Below are 18,259 nucleotides of genomic sequence, written 5' to 3' on the forward strand. Positions count from 1 at the left end.
GTGGTTGGTATTTTGGGGATATCTCACTAAGCTTTCGGGCCTACAGTTGTGGTTTCATGTTTTTCAGGTTCTTCAGGAGACTGTGGCAAGGCGAAGGCGTGATCGTACCGCTCCTCATGATTTTGTTGTATTGTGATTCTGGGAGCACGTTAAATGTTTTGTATTGAAAACCTTTTTGTAAAGATTTAACGGAATCGAGATGTTTTTGAAAAATTAAAATTGGTTGTATTTTTCGGTTGTTACAAGTTGGTATCAAAGCCTTGGTTTGAGTTAATTGGAGGAACATTCGTGTGACTCCAGTCTCAAATCGAGGAGAGTTTTCAAAAGAGTATTCAAAATGGTTTTCAAAATGAGTAAGGGAGGACGCGGAGGTACGATCAGCCGGAGCCAGTAAGTAACCCCAAAATACCATGCATGTTATTTGTTTTTGAGCTTTGATAGAACAGCATGCTAGAGATAGGCTAGGGATCTTCAGGATTTCATGATATGTTGCCTGATTTGTGATGCCTGCAGCCTAGGGTCCCTTATGGGAGATTCTCAGTGTTCCTCTAGTGGTGAGGGTTGAGCGTTGTTATGCATGTTTCTCTAGGGCGTTGTGGTAGTACTTCATACAAATATGGGTAGGTGTGGAATGTATTATGGGCCCGTACTACTGAAAGCACAGGACCCATACGCGTATCAGGGAAACCATGATCTATAGGGTTGGGTTGAGAGAGAGTTGGATCCCGGGTTGTGGGATGAGTCTGAGATTTTGAGTGGTGTTTTTCAGTATGGAGATTCCAAGGCATGATGAGAATGGATCCGGGTCAGGATCGGGAGCTGGAGAGAGAGTTGCGGGCGGATCGGTGCCGCCCGAGGTTATCGGTCACATGAGTACGAACGAGCTGGATGTGAGGATTCGTGAGATCCTGCGTGATGAGATTGCTGAGTTGTTCCGGGCTGAGTTGCCAGAGTTGTTTGGGTCGATCAAGACCGCCATGGTTGAGTATTTTGATGAGCGCTATGCAGCTCTCACTGAGACGGCTGCCGCGGCGGCTACAGCGGTTGTAGCAGCGGCAGGGGGAGGATCTAGTCGGGGATTTCAGTATCGGGACTTTGCTAATACGAAGCCTCCCACATTCGATGGAGTTCAGGACCTGATTGTTGCTATGAGGTGGTTATCAGACGTGGAGGGGTGTTTCTTCACGTGTTCATGCCCTGCTGATCAGAGGGTGAGGTGTGCTCTGAACCTGTTGAGGCTCGGGGCGAAGGATTGGTGGAGATTGACCACGGGGTCATATTCAGATGCGCAGAGGACTGCAGTATCATGGGATCAGTTCCGAGAGATGTTTGTCACTCGTTATGTTCTGCAGGTTGAGAGGGAGAGATTGGCTCAGGAGTTCCTTGAGCTGAAGTAGGATTCGGAGTCGGTGACTGAGATCACCAGGATGTTCACTGAGAGGGCAATGTTTTGCCCAGAGTTCGCTTCGGAGCAGGCTCAGATGTCTCGATATCTGAGCATGCTCAAGAGGGACATCAGGCAGTTTGTGTCTGCGCAGAGGTGCGGGACATTGTTGGAGTTGCAGGAGGCCGCTAGGCGGCATGAGTTAGAGATTGAGTTGTAGTTGCGTGAGCTGAGGCAGGCTCCGGTGCAGTCACAGCCGGCGCCGAAACGGTCCAAGACCGTTGATGTTAGAGTGGGGGATCTGAGCAGTCACACTTGTGGGAAGTGTGGGAGGGGTCACACCGGGGTTTGTAGGTCCGATGGTACATGCCGCAAGTGCGGAAAGGAGGGGCACTATGCGAGGGATTGTCGGCAGTCAGTGCCAGTCCGGGATTTGAGAATTTGCTATCATTGTCATCAGGTTGGGAATTTGAGGGTCAACTATCCACAGCTTGTTGCAGGACCGGTGCAGGCTCCAGCACCGGCCACCTTGAGGATCACAGGTGGAGGTCAGGGTGGAGCGGAGCCCCCAAGGGCTCAGGGTCGTGCTTACCAGCTTGCAGCAGAGGAGGTCAGGGCAGTGCCGGATGCAGCTACGGGTATGTTTCTTTCTTGATGTCTTGTTATCTTGTGCTTTTGTGGTGTAATGTTTATGAGCTGGTATTTTGTTGGTTTTCGATGTGGTATTCGTCATTTTGCGGGTTGTGGTTTTGGTTATGGGTTATTGTTTTGGGAATTCCGTCGGTTATCATTCATGAGGATTATCAGTGGAAACCCGGCATTGGGTTGCAGGCCGGGTAGCATCTGTTTTCTCAGGAGTGGTTAGATGTAGATTGAGTTTCTTTCGGGCAGGTTGATTAGTGTTGTTGTGAGATCTCGTTGAGGTTGTTTATGCTTATGGGAAGCAGTCCGCGTGTAAGTGTCTTCTTTGTGGAAGAGTTGTTCTTGGGGGTCGGTGATGGCGACCGGTGGTTGTTAGTTAGTGCCCAAGTGGGGGAGAATTGGAGAATTCTCCGGGAGATCGATGAGTAATCGAAAGTGCTTAGCTGTTGGGATTCAGCAAGTGTTCTGTCAGCCCAGAGTATAGGTTGATAGGAGTGAGTACCGAGCATGCAGGGCGGGATACAGACCTAGGGCATTTGATTGTGGAGGGCCTGGGAGTAGGCCGGGATCAAGTATGTATGATGGAGTTAGAGTTCGGAACCCCTCGAGGGCTAGAACGGTATGCATGGGAGATTTTCCGGGAGGATAGCCCGGAATGTTGAATGCTAGTTGAGCGGTCCGGATAGACTGAAGGCCGGTAGGCATACCAGTCAGGCCGAAGGCTCGGAGAACGGTCCAGTCAAACTGAAGGCACTGAGAGCGGTCTAGATTGGCTGAAGGTTCTGAGAGAGTGGTCCAGATGGGCTGAAGGCCTGGTGAGGCGGTCCAGTCATGCTGAAGACTCTGCAGGTATCGTTGGATCAGTTTGAGGATATGGATTGTGTTCGTTGCAGTGCGTTTGCATTAGAAGGTCTAGCCCCAGGTAGTGATCTTGATTAGTGGAGATAGTGCATGGGCTTGAGAGTCCCTGCGATGAGAGTCAGAGTATATGAGTTGGATGGATAGTGGATACGCTAAAGGGTGGTGTAGCGTTGGGCGAGCACCGTGGCACTTGTTGGAGTGGCAATATGGCCAAGTGGATTCCTTGGAAAAGGAAGTGAGAGAGGTGTGTAACTTCGAGAGGGAGTGCAAGTTCACGGAAGTGAAAGCAGCAGAGCAGAGTTACGATTAGAGTAACTCGAGTATGGTTTCTGAGCAGCGTGTTTGCGGCAGTGGAATTGAAGCACATCCGGTTTGGGATGTCTGCTGAGGTCGCGAAGGGAATTCCGCAGGTGTAGAGCCAAGAGACTCGGAAGGGATGCGGCGGGAAAGTCTTGGGCTCTCAGTGTGATTCTGATCAGGGTATTGGATACGTATTAGTGGTTCATCCTGGGGGATGTTGGAGGATATCATCAGTGTATCAGGTTTTTCCCAACCTGGGGGTGCTGGAGAAGTTCAGCATGTGTATGTGAATGCAAGAGGAGAACTCGTGAGAGTTGCTCTGAGATTGAGAATGGGTCTTTCCGTCATCGCAGAATGGATAGAGTGGGATTCGGATCGGGGATCCGATGGTTCATGGCTTTCTAGCCCTTATGGGTCGAGCGATTTTTGAGATTTGGAGCAGTGATGCATCTCGGGTAATTCTCGATTGTTGAGTGTGATTATCAGAGGGTACAGCCGGTGCCCGGCTCGAGACGGTGGTCAGGACACCGTAAGGAAAGAGAAAGTGTGTTTGAGTTTCGATGGGTATGCCCTGAGGGACTTGGCCAGGTTAAGGCCAGGTGGCGCGTTGTGGGAGTATCTTTGAGATTGAAGTGCTGTAGGCTTCGAGGATGAAGCCTAATTTAAGTGGGCGAGAATTGTAACATCCCGAAATATCAAGAGTAGAGTGGAAGGGCTAAAAGAGTAATTGGGAATGAGTGACTCGGCGAGTAGAGTTGCGACTGGGTCGCGTGTTAAGTAGCCGACTCGGCGAGTCATTTAGATGGACTCGGCGAGTAGGCGCTGAGTGGAGAAAACCCTAATTCTCGGGGTTGAGCCCTATATAAAGACCATTATGTTTTCCTCCCAGCCTCTTTGTTCCCCCTTAAGTTCCAGAATCCCTAAAATCATGGAGAAGCACCATTGTTGAGCAATTTGGGGCTTGAAGAGGTGGTTATTGAAGAGATTCCAAAGAAGAAGAGGCTTGGATCAAAGGGCTTTGCAAGGATTCGGGATAATCTTTTTCTAGAGCTTCCTTTTGAGGTATCTCTTCATTGTTTGAGCTGCTATTGTCTAGATTCTTCATTTTGGGGGTGTTGAGATCATATCCTTTGGATGTATTGGAGTTTAGAGGCTAGATCTGAGGTTGCTACCTCAGATCTGGGATGGAGAAGAGTTAGAATGTATGAAAGTCCCTGTGTTGAGTGTTGGATGAAGCTATCTTGTCCCAAACCTTAGCCCTAATGTGTAAAATGCATAGATCTCTTTGGATTCACATAAAGTTTGCCACTTTACGTGATGGATGAGTTGTAGGAGGCTAGATCTATGTTTTGGAGCAATTGCATGGCCTGGAGTGCTTTTGTATAGATTCAGACCGGTGGTACTCGGCGAGTCACATGGGTGGACTCGACGAGTTGCTTGAAGATAGCCTGGAACTCGACGAGATGTATGAACAACTCGGCGAGTAGGATGAAGATTGCCTGGAACTCGGCGAGTTGTAAGAACAACTCAGCGAGTAGGTTGAAGTTAGCCTTAGACTCAGCGTGTCTGTTCTTGGGCTCGGCGAGTCTTGTCGAAGAGTCCCAATATTTTCTGGTCGAGTTGAGAATCGGTGAGTCAAGGGATGACTCGGTGAGTTGTGTGCGAGTGGACTCAGAGTTGTCGAACTCGACGAGTCTCGGGGTGACTCGGCGAGTTAGGTCGCGGTTTGAAGGAAGTTCTGAGTATGGGGACTCGGCGAGTCATCGGGTTGACTCGGCGAGTAGAGTCAGTCAGGGGTTGACTTTGACCTTGTTTTTTACCAAGGGTTAACCAGTGGTTTCCAGGGGCATTTGGTAATTGTTGATTGTTGTTTTGAGTTCAGTGCATTTGCGGTTGTCCAGTGGTGGAGATCGTTTCAGTGATCGGAGCAGTTCGGGTTATCTGTTCAGTCGGCAGTTTCGAGGTGAGTTATCCTCACTATATCAACAGGGTCTAAGGCACCAAGGCCGGCCCTTATCGGATTGAGATCCGGGTAGTTGTTGTTATGTTGTTGCTATGTTATGTTTGCATCCTGAGAGCTAGGATGGTATATAGAGACCTGTTTGAGATCGATATCCTGAGAGATAGGGTGATGCTATGCTAGTGACCTGTTAGGTCGGTATCCTGGTTAGGGGGATGATATGCTATGTGATCTGTTTGATCTGTTTGTTGACTGTGAATTTCTATATGATTGTATGTATATGTGCACATGGTTGTTTGGACTGGAGTTGGGTTGAGGCGGGTCCTGCTGTGTGCGGTAGGCCAAGATACCCAGGGCGGACTGGTTGTCCCGAAGGCCCAGCGAGCGGCCCGGATAGGCTGTAGGCCCCGAAAGGGCGGACCAGACGTGCCGAAGGCTCGGAGAGTGGACCAGAGAGACTGAAGGCCCGGTGCGGGCGGACCAGTCATACTGTAGACTCAGAGAGTGGACCAGGTGGATTGAAGGCCCGGGAATGGGCGGACCAATCACACTGCAGACTCGATGTATGTGGGTAGACTCGGAGGGTGGACCAGGTGGACTGTAGCCTGGTGTGGCGGACCAGTCACACAGTAGACCCGAAGTGCATGGCTGTTTTGTGATCGGATATGTTATGGCATGTTATGCGTGTATGGTGTTTGTGGTTGGTATTTTGGGGATATCTCACTAAGCTTTCGGGCCTACAGTTGTGGTTTCATGTTTTTCAGGTTCTTCAGGAGACTGTGGCAAGGCGAAGGCGTGATCGTACCGCTCCTCATGATTTTATTGTATTGTGATTCTGGGAGCACGTTAAATGTTTTGTATTGAAAACCTTTTTGTAAAGATTTAACGGAATCGAGATGTTTTTGAAAAATTAAAATTGGTTGTATTTTTCGGTTGTTACAGTTTCCCCATAGAATTCGTCCACTCCTTATTATAAGGCAATCTATGGCCCAAATTGCAATTATCTTATAATTACAATTCCAGTCCCTTAATTTTAATTAATCTCTTTTAGTCACAAAACTAATTACTAATTAATTCTTGACTAATATTAATTAAACAATATGATTTCTCCTTTAATATATTATTCTCATAATATATTAATAAATCATATTTAATCCTTTCTCTCCATAATTCATCCTATCAAGTTGCTTTGGTGAAGGCAACCCAAAAGGACCATGCACCATCGAGTCAAGTACATACCAAAATAGTTATGGACTTAGACACTAATCCAACAGATATGTTATATGTGACAGTTAGACAGTAGTAGAGTTCGGTTGTTAGGACCGGAGGGTAGTCAGACACCCCAGATACGTCTGACAGTATGTGATGTTATGTTTATATACTAGCATGGTCTGTTATATGAGTTAGAGGTAGTAGGAGGGGAGCAGTCCTCGATTTCAGTTGTTAGGACCGAAGGGTAGTTCAGACACCCCAGATATGTCTGATAATATGCTATGTTATGATATGCGATAGTAGTAGTAGTAGTAGGGGGTGAAATAGTCCCCGAGCTTTGGTCGTTAGGACCGAAGGGTAGTCAGCACCCCAGAACGGCTTGACATGGGTAGTCAGCACCCCAGAATGCTTGACACGGGTAGACGGCACCCCAAAATGGCCGCACGGGTAGTCAGCACCCCAGAATGGCCGTACTGGGTAGTCAGGCACCCTAGAATAGCCTGGCAATATGTATGATATGTGTTGTATGGTATGTGGTACGATGGGGGAACTCACTAAGCTTTGTGCTTACGTTTTTCAGTTGTTGTTTCAGGTACCTCTTCAGCTAGGGGAAAGGAGCCGGCGCGGTAGTGGCATATCACACACTCTTGTTTACGCAATTATGAGTTTATTCTGGGATTGATACTCTGATATTTTGGTTGTTTGAATGTTGTGGATTTCAAGTTGGGTTTTCGATGTGAAATGGTTTAATTAAACAATGTTTTAATTATTAATGTTTTCTAAGTAATGTTTAAAAAAAACGAAATTTTTGGACATGAAAATTGGGTCGTTACAATGTAACATTCAAAAAGTCAAATATAAAGAACTATTTAGAATCAATGAAATCCGTGTAAAAAATGAAGTGTTTTAAAATCTAAATTGGTATGCATAAAGTGTTTGATATCGTGCCAAGGATTCCAAAAATATAAATAACACTCAAATCCGAGTTATAACGTAGCAGTTATAACCAATCGAAAATACACGACACAACCGGTAAAACACTATTAAGCGTAAAAAGTGAAACCTCAATAAAATACTTTTTAGCCTTAGGTATCTAAACGAAAGTCGTAGATTACCTTAAACCATGAGCATGCATAAAAAGAACGCCCAAATCTGACTTCATATGAGGAAGTTATGATTTTTCGAAATTTCGTATAAAGCGGTAGACAGCTAAAAACTTGGAATAAAGATCGAGCGATTTTTAGCCGACGCAACCTAAACTAGAGTTGAAGGTCTCTACAATAATAGTACAATGGTAAAAAGACAGACGAAAATGGACATCGGATAAAGAAGTTATGAATTTTTAACGGGATTATCCTGTCCCGACCTATTTAAAATAAAATAAAAAAATTAAAGTCAAAATTAGCCGACAAAGTCTAAATGAAAGTTGTAGAGTATATTCTCACCTACGCGTAGATATAAAGAACGTCAAAAATGGAGCTCGTATGCGAAAGTTACGCATTTTTGAAGTTTTTGGCACGCATTACGAAGCTTATCCGAAGTAGTACGCCCAGCATACGAGATGCATGGACTCGGATCGGCCACGTCGCCCCTTACCACTCTACTGCCATCCCATCCGAAGACCGGAGACCGTGACGCCATCGCTGACGTACGCCCCGCGTACGAGGGTACGCCCAGCGTACGAAGTACGCCCCTTGGGCAATACTCTCGTAGTAGCATCCGTTTCAGGTTCTCCCAACCCATGGAGTTTGCCACCACCAAAGTTAGTAACTTGACGTGGCCATTCCACCACGTTAGGGCTCGCTCGGTATAGGCGGCAAATTTTACTTTGCTTTCTTCGGGGCATGAGCATATCTCGAACACAACTTCCGTTTTCTCTATGCATTGGGATAGAGCCATTACTCCCCCAGATCCATTAAAGGGGATGGGTTTGCTGTTGGAAAAGTCCTTATAGGTACATTCCCCGGAATGACCTTGGTTTTGGCCATTTGTAGAGCTGTTTATCCCTCCTCTTGATCCGTTGTTTCTCATTTGTTTCATTGTTGCGGTTACGGTGGCTGTTACAGCAGCCTGAAAGGTGGCAACATCCATTGATGGAGGGGATGGTAGAGGTGGTGCTGGTGCTTCGTTTGTATTGAAGCGTCGGGGATTTCTTCTTAGTGGCATGATTCTGCCACAAGTTAAGAGACGAATACCTGATAAGTCATTTGAAATGATTATGGAAGGTTCTAGTATTATAAGTTTTAGTTCTGAACATTTCTGGGTTTTTTTTTGCATGTTAACAAAACTTTCCAAAAAAAAGTGTATGATTCTTTTAAGAATTAAATGGGATACTCAAGGAAGTAATAAATGTGTGTCAATTTCCTTGATATTAGTATATGATACAATGATTAGGAATATTTGACCTTTTATAGGTCTAGGGTACATCAACGAAAATGGGAAAATTTGGCAGCATTCCGGCCTCCGAATTGTGTACTCACAATCCGTCGGGTTTACATTTATACAAGAAAAGGTAACACCAACACTTAGCCGATAGGTATAAATATAGCGCCAGTAGTACGCGTTCTACTCTGAGCGGGTAGCACGTTGCGGACCATGGTAGGTGGTTGGGGAAACCTTAGCTCGAGCTGCCTGACGTTCAACCTCGATGATACGCCTCTCCGTTGCGGCTTGTTTCTCACGGAACTCCCTTACTTCAACTCTAGCAGCAGTAATGTCTTTCTGAAGGGAAAAGGTGTGCTCTATTGTCCGATCGTGTTCTTCTTCCAGAAGACGAAGACGTACCGTGGTGACAGCTGTGCAACAACAACAACAACAAGTTTTGGAACAAGAGGAAAGGTCAAACTTCGCAAGAACCTTCAAAGAAACAAATAGTGGCGGTCCACGCCGCTACTGCCCCCACTACTGTTCCCACTACCCCCGCGCCAACGAAACAATAAGTTGGGAACCTGCCAAAGTGCAACAAATGCAATTACCATCACCACGGTAATTGCCAGGAGATGCACTGTAAAAACTGCGACAGGAAAAGGGCACACTACCCATTTCTATAAGGCACCGGCGCGACCAATCACCCAAGTTCCTGGTGCTGGAGTGAGCCAAACATGTTATGGGTGTGGGGAAACTAGGCACTACAAGAGGGACTGCCCTAAGGCAAAGAATGTTGGCGGTGTACGAAGAGTACTGGCAATAGGGAAGAACGAGGCAATAGCCGATCCCACAGTGGTTACGGGTATGTTCCTCCTCAACAACATTTATGCATGCATACTCTTTGACTGTGGTGCGGAGAGAAGTTTCGTGAGTCATAAATTCAAACACTTAATTAATCAAAAACCCCAAGCACTCAATAAAATATTCACAGTAGAAATGGAAAACGGTAAAACGGAAAGCGCAAACGATATGTACATAGGATGTACGTTAATTTAAATGAACACTCGTTCCAAATTGATCTTATGCCGATTACTATAAGAAGTTTTAATGTCATCATCGGTATGGACTGGTTAAGCCTTCACCATGCCGATATACTTTGTCATGAAAGGGTCGTTCGCCTCAATCTGCCAAGCGGCAAAACCCTTGTCATTTATAGTGACAAACCCAATACAAATTTACAAATCATATCTTGCGTCAAAGCCCAAAAATACCTCGCAAGGAATATCATGTCTTTCTAACCCACGTGGTAGACAAGAAACGAGAAGTGAAAGACATTAAAGACATTCCAGAAGTTTGCAATTTCCCCGACATTTTCCCAGAAGATCTTCTAGGAGTCCCACCGGAGCGTCAAGTCGAGTTCAGGATCGAATTGATTCCCGGAGCTACCCCAGTAGCAAAATCGTCATACCGTTTAGCACCAGCAGAAATGCAGGAATTATCTAGCCAACTAAACGAACTTCTAAGCAAAGGATTCATTAGACCAAGCTTCTCACCAAGGGGATCACCGGTCCTGTTCGTAAATAAGAAGGACAGATCTTTTCGCATGTGCATCGATTACCGGGAACTGAACAAACTCACGATCAAGAACCGATATCCCTTACTGCGTATAGACGGTCTGTTCGACCAACTACAAGGAGCAAGATACTTCTCAAAGATCGATTTAAGATCTGGGTATCACCAGCTGCGAGTCCTGGAAGGAGACATTCCCAAAACGACATTCCAAACTCGCTATGGTCACTACGAGTTTGTAGTGATGCCCTTTGGATTGACAAATGCACCGTTGGTGTTCATGGACTTGATGAACCGAATATGTCGTCCCTTCCTGGATAAATTTGTGATCGTGTTCATAGATGATATACTCATCTATTCAAAGAGCAAGGAGGAACATAGCCAACACCTCCAACAAGTTTTGGAAACATTGAGGACAGAGAAACTATACGCAAAATTCTCAAAGTGCGAATTTTGGATTCGCGAAGTAGATTTCCTAGGTAACGTGGTCAGCAAGGAGGGGATACATGTGGACCCTTCCAAAATCAAGGCAATCGAGAACTAGACAACTCCAAGGACTCCAACGGAAATCTGACAATTCTTGGGCCTTGCTGGGTACTACCGGAGGTTCATACAAGACTTTTCGAAGATTGCTAAACCACTTACCACCCTGAATCAGAAAAGTGTAATCTTCAATTGGGGAGAAAAACAAGACACTGCATTCCAAACACTGAAGCGAGCTCTGTGCAACACACCTATATTATCCTTGCCAGTAGGAACAGAAGACTTTGTGGTCTACTGTGATGCATTAAACCAGGGACTTGGATGTGTTCTAATGCAGCGAGCGAAGGTCGTCGCCTACGCCTCAAGGCAACTGAAGACGCACAAGGTAAACTACACGACGCATGATCTCAAGCTAGGAGCAGTCGTTTTCGCTCTAAAAATTTGGAGGCACTATCTATACGGCACGAAATATACAATCTTCACCGATCAAAAAAGCCTCCAGCATATCCTCAACCAGAAAGAACTCAACATGAGACAAAGACGGTGGGTAGAACTACTAAACGATTACGAATGCGAAATTCGTCATCCCGGGAAGGCTAATGTAGTAGCTGATGCCCTTAGCCGAAAGGAATACTCGGGCCGCCGAGTGAAATCCTTAACAATGACAATCCATTCACACCTATCCGCGCAAATCAAGGAAGCTCAAATAGAAGCCTTGAAATCCGAAAATGTGGCAAATGAAGCCCTAAGAGGGATGGATAAGAACCTGGAAGTCAAGGATGGTGGGGTTCGTTACTTCGCGAATCGGATCTGGACGTCGAAGTTTGGCAGATTTAGAGATGTGGTCATGGATGAAGCCCATAAGACACGATACTCCATACACCCCGGTTCAGATAAGATGTATCTGGACCTCAAGAAACTGTATTGGTTGCCGAACATGAAAGCCGAAATTGCTACCTATGTAGGAAAATGTCTGACTTGCGCCAAAGTCAAGGTGGAATACCAAAAGCCCTTGGGATTGTTGCAACAACCAAAAATACCCGAATGGAAGTGGGAGCAGATAACCATGGACTTCATAACCAAGTTACCCAAGACGGCAAGCGGGCTCGACACCATCTGGGTGATCGTCAACAGGTTAACCAAATCCGCGCACTTCCTACCAATCAAAGAATCAGATAAACTGGAAAAGCTAACCAGAACATACATCAGAGAGATTGTACGACTGCATGGTGTACCAATATCCATTATCTCGGACCGAGATAGTAGATTCACCTCGAGGTTCTGGCAGTCGCTACAAAGATCTCTAGGAACGAGGTTAGACATGAGTACCGCTTATCACCCACAGACCGACGACCAGAGTGAGAGAACGATACAAACCTTAGAAGATGTGCTAAGAGCTTGTGTGATCGATTTTGGTAAGGCGCGGGACACTCATTTACCCTTGCTCGAGTTTTCGTACAACAATAGTTATCACACTAGCATCAAGGTTGCCCCATTCGAAGCCCTCTACGGCCGTAAGTGCAGATCACCTCTGTGCTGGGCTGAAGTGGGTGACACACAACTAGTAAGAGGACAAGAAACCGACAACACTCTCACTGGACCAGAAATCATCAGGGAAACTACGGAGAAGATTGTTCAAATCCGGGAGCGACTGAAGGCTTCAAGAGACAGACAAAAGAGTTATGCGGATAAAAGGCGGAAACCCTTGGAATTCCAGGTTAGGGACCGGGTACTACTAAAAGTCTCGCCCTGGAAGGGATTAATACGTTTCGGGAAGTGTGGGAAACTAAACCCAAGGTATATCGGACCATTCGAGATCCTTGCCAAGATCGGCCCGGTGGCTTACAAGCTTCGATTACCGCAGGAACTCAACAACGTACACCCAACCTTTCACGTATCGAACCTAAAGAAGTGCTTGTCCGATGAGACCCTCGTTATCCCTCTAGACGAAATTGATATCAACGAGAATCTCCAATTCGTAGAAGATCCAGTAGAGATCATGGATCGGGAAATTAAAAGGACTAAACAAAGCCGCATACCCATTGTGAAGGTCCGTTGGAACGCCAAGCGAGGACCTGAATACACCTGGAAACGCAAGGATCAGATGAAACAAAAATACCCGCATCTTTTTCCTAGAACTTTATCTTAGATCAAATTTCAGGACGAAATTCCCTCTAACGGGGGGATGATGTAACAACCCGATATTTTTCAAGAAAATATAACATTCAAAAAGTCAAATATAATGAACTATTTAGAATCAATGAAATCAGCGTAAAAAATGAAGTGTTTTAAAATCTAAATTGGGATGCATAAAGTGTTTGATATAGTGCCAAGGTTTCCAAAAATATAAAGAACACTCAAATCCGAGTTATAACATAGGAGTTATGACCAATCGAAAATACACGACACAACCGGTAAAACACTATTAAGCGTAAAAAGTGAAAACTCAATAAAATACTTTTTAGCCTTAGGTATCTAAACGAAAGTCGTAGATTACCTTAAACCATGAGCATGCATAAGAAGAACGCCCAAATCTGACTTCGTATGAGGAAGTTATGATTTTTCGAAATTTCGTATAAAGCGGTAGACAGCTAAAAACTCGGAATAAAGATCGAGCGATTTTTAGCCGACGCAACCTAAACGAGAGTTGAAGGTCTCTACAATAATAGTACAATGGTAAAAGGACAGACGAAAACGGACATCGGATAAAGAAGTTATGGGTTTTTAACGGGATCATCCTGTCCCGGCCTATTTAAAATAAAATAAAATTTTAAAGTCAAAATTAGTCGACGAAGTCTAAATGAAAGTTGTAGAGTACATTTTCACCTATGTGTGGATATAAAGAACGTCAAAAATGGAGCTCGTATGCGAAAGTTATGTATTTTTGAAGTTTTTGGCACGCATTACGAAGCTTATCTGGGCGTACTCCGGAGTACGCCCAGCGTACGAGATGCATGGACTCAGATCAGCCACGTCGCCCCTACTACTCTACTATCATCCCATCCGAAGACTGGAGACCTTGACACCATCGCTGACGTACGCCCAGCGTACGAGGTACGCCCCGCGTACTTCGGTGTATGCCAAGCGTACTAGGGCAGTTTTCCTCACCTATAAATACCATGCGAGACCTCCGAATTTCCTTGCCCAATTCTCTCTTCTCTCTCACTTTTACTTCCCGTTTAGCATCCCGAGACGACCCCGACACCCCGGTTTCATACCTCAGCCCCGACGAAGGTCCAAAGCCCCGAGATTCCCGAGAATCTCACCACTTTCCGATCGAAGTGCCGCCCGAGAAAAATCTCATTTTCTTCAAATCGTCACACTTTCCAATTGAGTTCATACCCTTACTTTCTTTTCACATCTTTTCATGTTTTAGGGGGAGGATACAAGTGCAATACAAGAAATACTTATCGTTTTATACAGATCCAAATACATCACCTACATTTTTATAAATATTAAATAACTTCGATATCAACGTTATAATTTACATACAAAGTTAGAATTACATCGAGTTTTTATCACCAAATGGAACACACTTTCAGAAAAACTATAAGGGGTATAGTTTACAAGTTATTCATCACATCTTTACGTAAACATTATGAAAAGGAAATACTTTCATCTACATGAAATATAGACTTTTCTTTCCATAAATCTATTAATACTAAGTGTTGTGAGACATTTAGCTTCAACATACTCTCAAGTACGCATTTCAAGCCATGTATTATATACCATAATCTCTTGGAGGGGAGCATGATACTTGTGTATAGATCTATACGGGATTGACAATCCCGCACCTAAACTGCTAGCTACAGTTAGACCGGCAGGTTTGGGGTGACAAACATCATAACACTACAACGCCTGAAGAACGTTGTTACAGGAAGTCTGGGTCAATAGCATGGTTATACAACTCACACGGAAGTATTAAAATAAGTTTGATTTATGAGACTCTTGAATGGATTCAGTAAATACATTATTTGAGTATAAATACACTTTCACCATTTGAGCACGAAAGATACTATTGCACTCCAGCCGTTGGAACTTTTTCAAACTATAGGTAGAAAATATTCGATTTTCTGGAAAACACGTTCAGTTATTTTTACTAAAGGACATACAAATTTCAGTACAAAAACGCTTATGAACTCACCAACTTAATAGTTGACACTTTTTCAAAACTACTTGTATTTCTCATGGAATCAGTAATACAGGTAACCATTAGCTTTTGGAGAAGGAACGCTAATGCGTCTATTATCAAAACATTTTAAATCATCATATTTGTAATATTCTTTTGAAACATGTATTACACGCAACAATGTAAGTTTTTGTTATATATATGATGGTTGTGTTTACTTTCTTTACAATATTTAACTGTTATGATACTATGTGAAGTCACCCACCCCCGAATGTTTCCGCCATTCAGGTTTGGGGGTGTGACACCATCCTTGATGTCTTGTAGGTATTTGGGGTAGCTCCTCTTCTAATGGCCCTTGTTATTACAATAGTAACAAGTGACCTTTGTGGGTCACTAACAGGTGGAATTTCTGGATTGGGCTTTGCCTTTGGCCCATTGCGAGAAGACCCAACTTGGGCCTTGTTCTTCCAGTTAGCTTTAGAAGCAACCTTTCTCTTCTTCCTTTTGCCTTTGCCAATGGCGAGAACGGGAGCACTAGCAGTAGTGGTAGGGCTTGATTCTTTCCCTTCATTCTTGACTCAACAGGCTTGGTATGTAAGGATTGGTAAGGAATGATTTCGAGGACGAAATCTAATTTAAGTGGGGGAGAGTTGTAAACCCCCGTTATTAATTAAATCAATAAATAAAATAATGAGCGAATAGTAGCCCTAAAATCGATAATTATATAGCAAGGTGTTGATCTCGAGGAGCTAATCATTATAATTTTAGAGATTTGGGGGTTAAAATGTAAGTTTTGACTTTATTTTGTAAGTAATTGAGAAGGCATGGACCGCTTGTTATATTATTGGGATTTATTATGAAAATATTTATGAAGACAGGGGCTCCGTGGTAATTATTTGAATTTAATTTGAAAGGAAGAGAGGTTGAAGGGCTGATTATGTCATAATTAAGATATTGGGGGCTATATAGTAAATTTTGTACCTAAGGTGTAAAGGATTTTAATGCCGAGGGTCTAAATGGTAACTTTTTGGACTTGTTTTGAAGGGATTTTGAGGCTTAGGGGATGAATGGTAAATTAGGGATTTATTTTGTAAGGAATTATGGAAGGGAGGGCTAATGGGTAACTTTTGGATTTAAATTGAAAACAAATGTTGTGGGGAGGGGCTGAACTTGGAAAAACGAAAATAGGTTTGAAGATCACGGGATTTAAACCCGGTGACCCTCCTTCCCGTTTAAAGCCATCGCTACCAAACCCTAACCATATCTCCAATCTCCAGCCGTCACCCCCCCCCCCCCCTTATGCCTCCTACCGTAGGCCACCACCCTATCCCCCTTCTCCTGCGACCACCAAGTCTCCATTGTGTTTTCTGTCGTTGTTGGAGACGGAGACCATGTGTGATGCCGTTGTCCGCTCTGAAGCGAAGGGAAGCGAGTTTCAGTCGCCATCTTCGACCGTTAAGGGCCGCTGTCAGCCAGCAGCTGGGGTCGAGTCTGCGGGACTTCAGCAAGTGTGGGATTATGTCTTTGAGACTTCAGCAGTGTGAGGTGAGTTACCTTCCAGTAGCGGTGGGTCTAAAGCCACAATGTCGGCCCACCAGTAGGAGACGTATGATAGATGATTGTCTTTATGATATCATCTAGGTTTGCTACTACCTGATATGTTATATGCTAGCATGATATGTTGTATGTGATAGTAGTCGAGTTCGGTTGTTAGGACCGAAGGGTAGTCAGACACCCCAGATACGTCTGACTGTATGTGATGATATGTTTGCATGCTGGCTTGATATGTTATATGCGATAGAGGTAGTACGAGGGGACCAGTCTCCGTGTTCGGTTGTTAGGACCGAAGGGTAGTTCAGGCACCCCAGATATGTCTGATAGTATGTTTATGTTATGATATATGTGATAGTAGCAGTAGGGGGTGGAATAGTCCCCGAGGGTCGGTTGTTAGGACCGACGGGTAGGTCAGCACCCCAGAATGGCTTGACATGGGTAGGTCAGCACCCCATAATGGCTTGACATGGGTAGGTCAGCACCCCGGAATGGCTTGACACGGGTAGGTCAGCACCCCATAATGGCTTGACATAGGTAGGTCGGGCACCCCAGAATTGCCCGACAGTATGTATGCTATGTAATTGTATGGTATGTGGTATGATGGGGGAACTCACTAAGCTTTGTGCTTACGGTTTTCAGTTTTGGTTTCAGGTACTTCGTGCTAAAGGAAAGGATCCGGCTTGATCGCAGCGCATCACACTATGGTTTTCCGCACATGAGATCTTTGGGATCACACTCTGATATTAATTTATGATAACACGTTTGATTATTTCTACTTTGGTTTTGACATGACATGATATTACAGATGTTTTATTACACGGTTGGTTTTATAATGATGTATTTAATAAAAGAAATTTTTGGCCTGTATTTTTGGAATGTTACAAGTTGGTATTAGAGCCTTGGTTTGAGGGATTCGGACATACTCTCGGGTGTGTCTGAACTCAAACTAAGGGCTTGGTATTAAAATTTTCAAAAGTAAAACCATTTTATAAAAAGGAGTTTAAAAAGAATTTGAAAAGAGAAAAGTACTTTGAGAAGAACAAAGTGTGTGATGCGTGCAATCAGTCGAGCTCAAGTAAGTTTTCCCCAAGGTACCCATAAATGTTATGTTATGGTATGATATGGCATGATTATGAGTATTGCATGCTAGATTAGGGCTAAGGATCTAGGAGGATGCCTTATATGCCTATTGTATGTGCTTGTAGACTTGCATGCTAGTACTGATCAGTCAGTGATAGAATAGCATGTTTAGGTTATGCCTGATTGTATGAGCCTTTGAGTTGCATGTACAGATTCTTGATTAGAGGATAAAATGATTTGAATGGATTATGATGGTTAGATTTTCCGTTTTCTAAATGCTGTTTGCTTTGTGCTTTGTGGGACTCTTTGTGATGTGAGTTAGCTACTAAGTGAATATGCTAAGTCACATGGGACACAGGCCGAATAATCTCATAGTGATGGACTTGACCCTATTGCACAGCTCTTGTCTGAGTCCAACCGTTCTAGGGATGGGTGTCTCACTCGAAGGATTATCTGATCTCTGTTGCATGTGGTTATATTCATAAGGTAGCTAGTTGACATTACTGGGAATCTTTCAGCAGCGGAGGACTGGGTAAGTTTGGGAACCTAGGGAAGCCTAGGATATATTTCAGTGAGTTAGTAGTGAGGCTCAGTTAGACTTGGGTGTACTAGTTGAGGAAGTGACTTGGAGGATCCGGGAGGATTGCTGAGGAAAGTATGGATAGGTGTTGAAGGTAGTATTGGGCCCGTACTACTGAAAGCATAGGATCCATACTCG

Source organism: Lactuca sativa, chromosome 7 (assembly GCF_002870075.4).
Source record: "Lactuca sativa cultivar Salinas chromosome 7, Lsat_Salinas_v11, whole genome shotgun sequence".
NCBI classification, from domain to species: domain Eukaryota; kingdom Viridiplantae; phylum Streptophyta; class Magnoliopsida; order Asterales; family Asteraceae; genus Lactuca; species Lactuca sativa.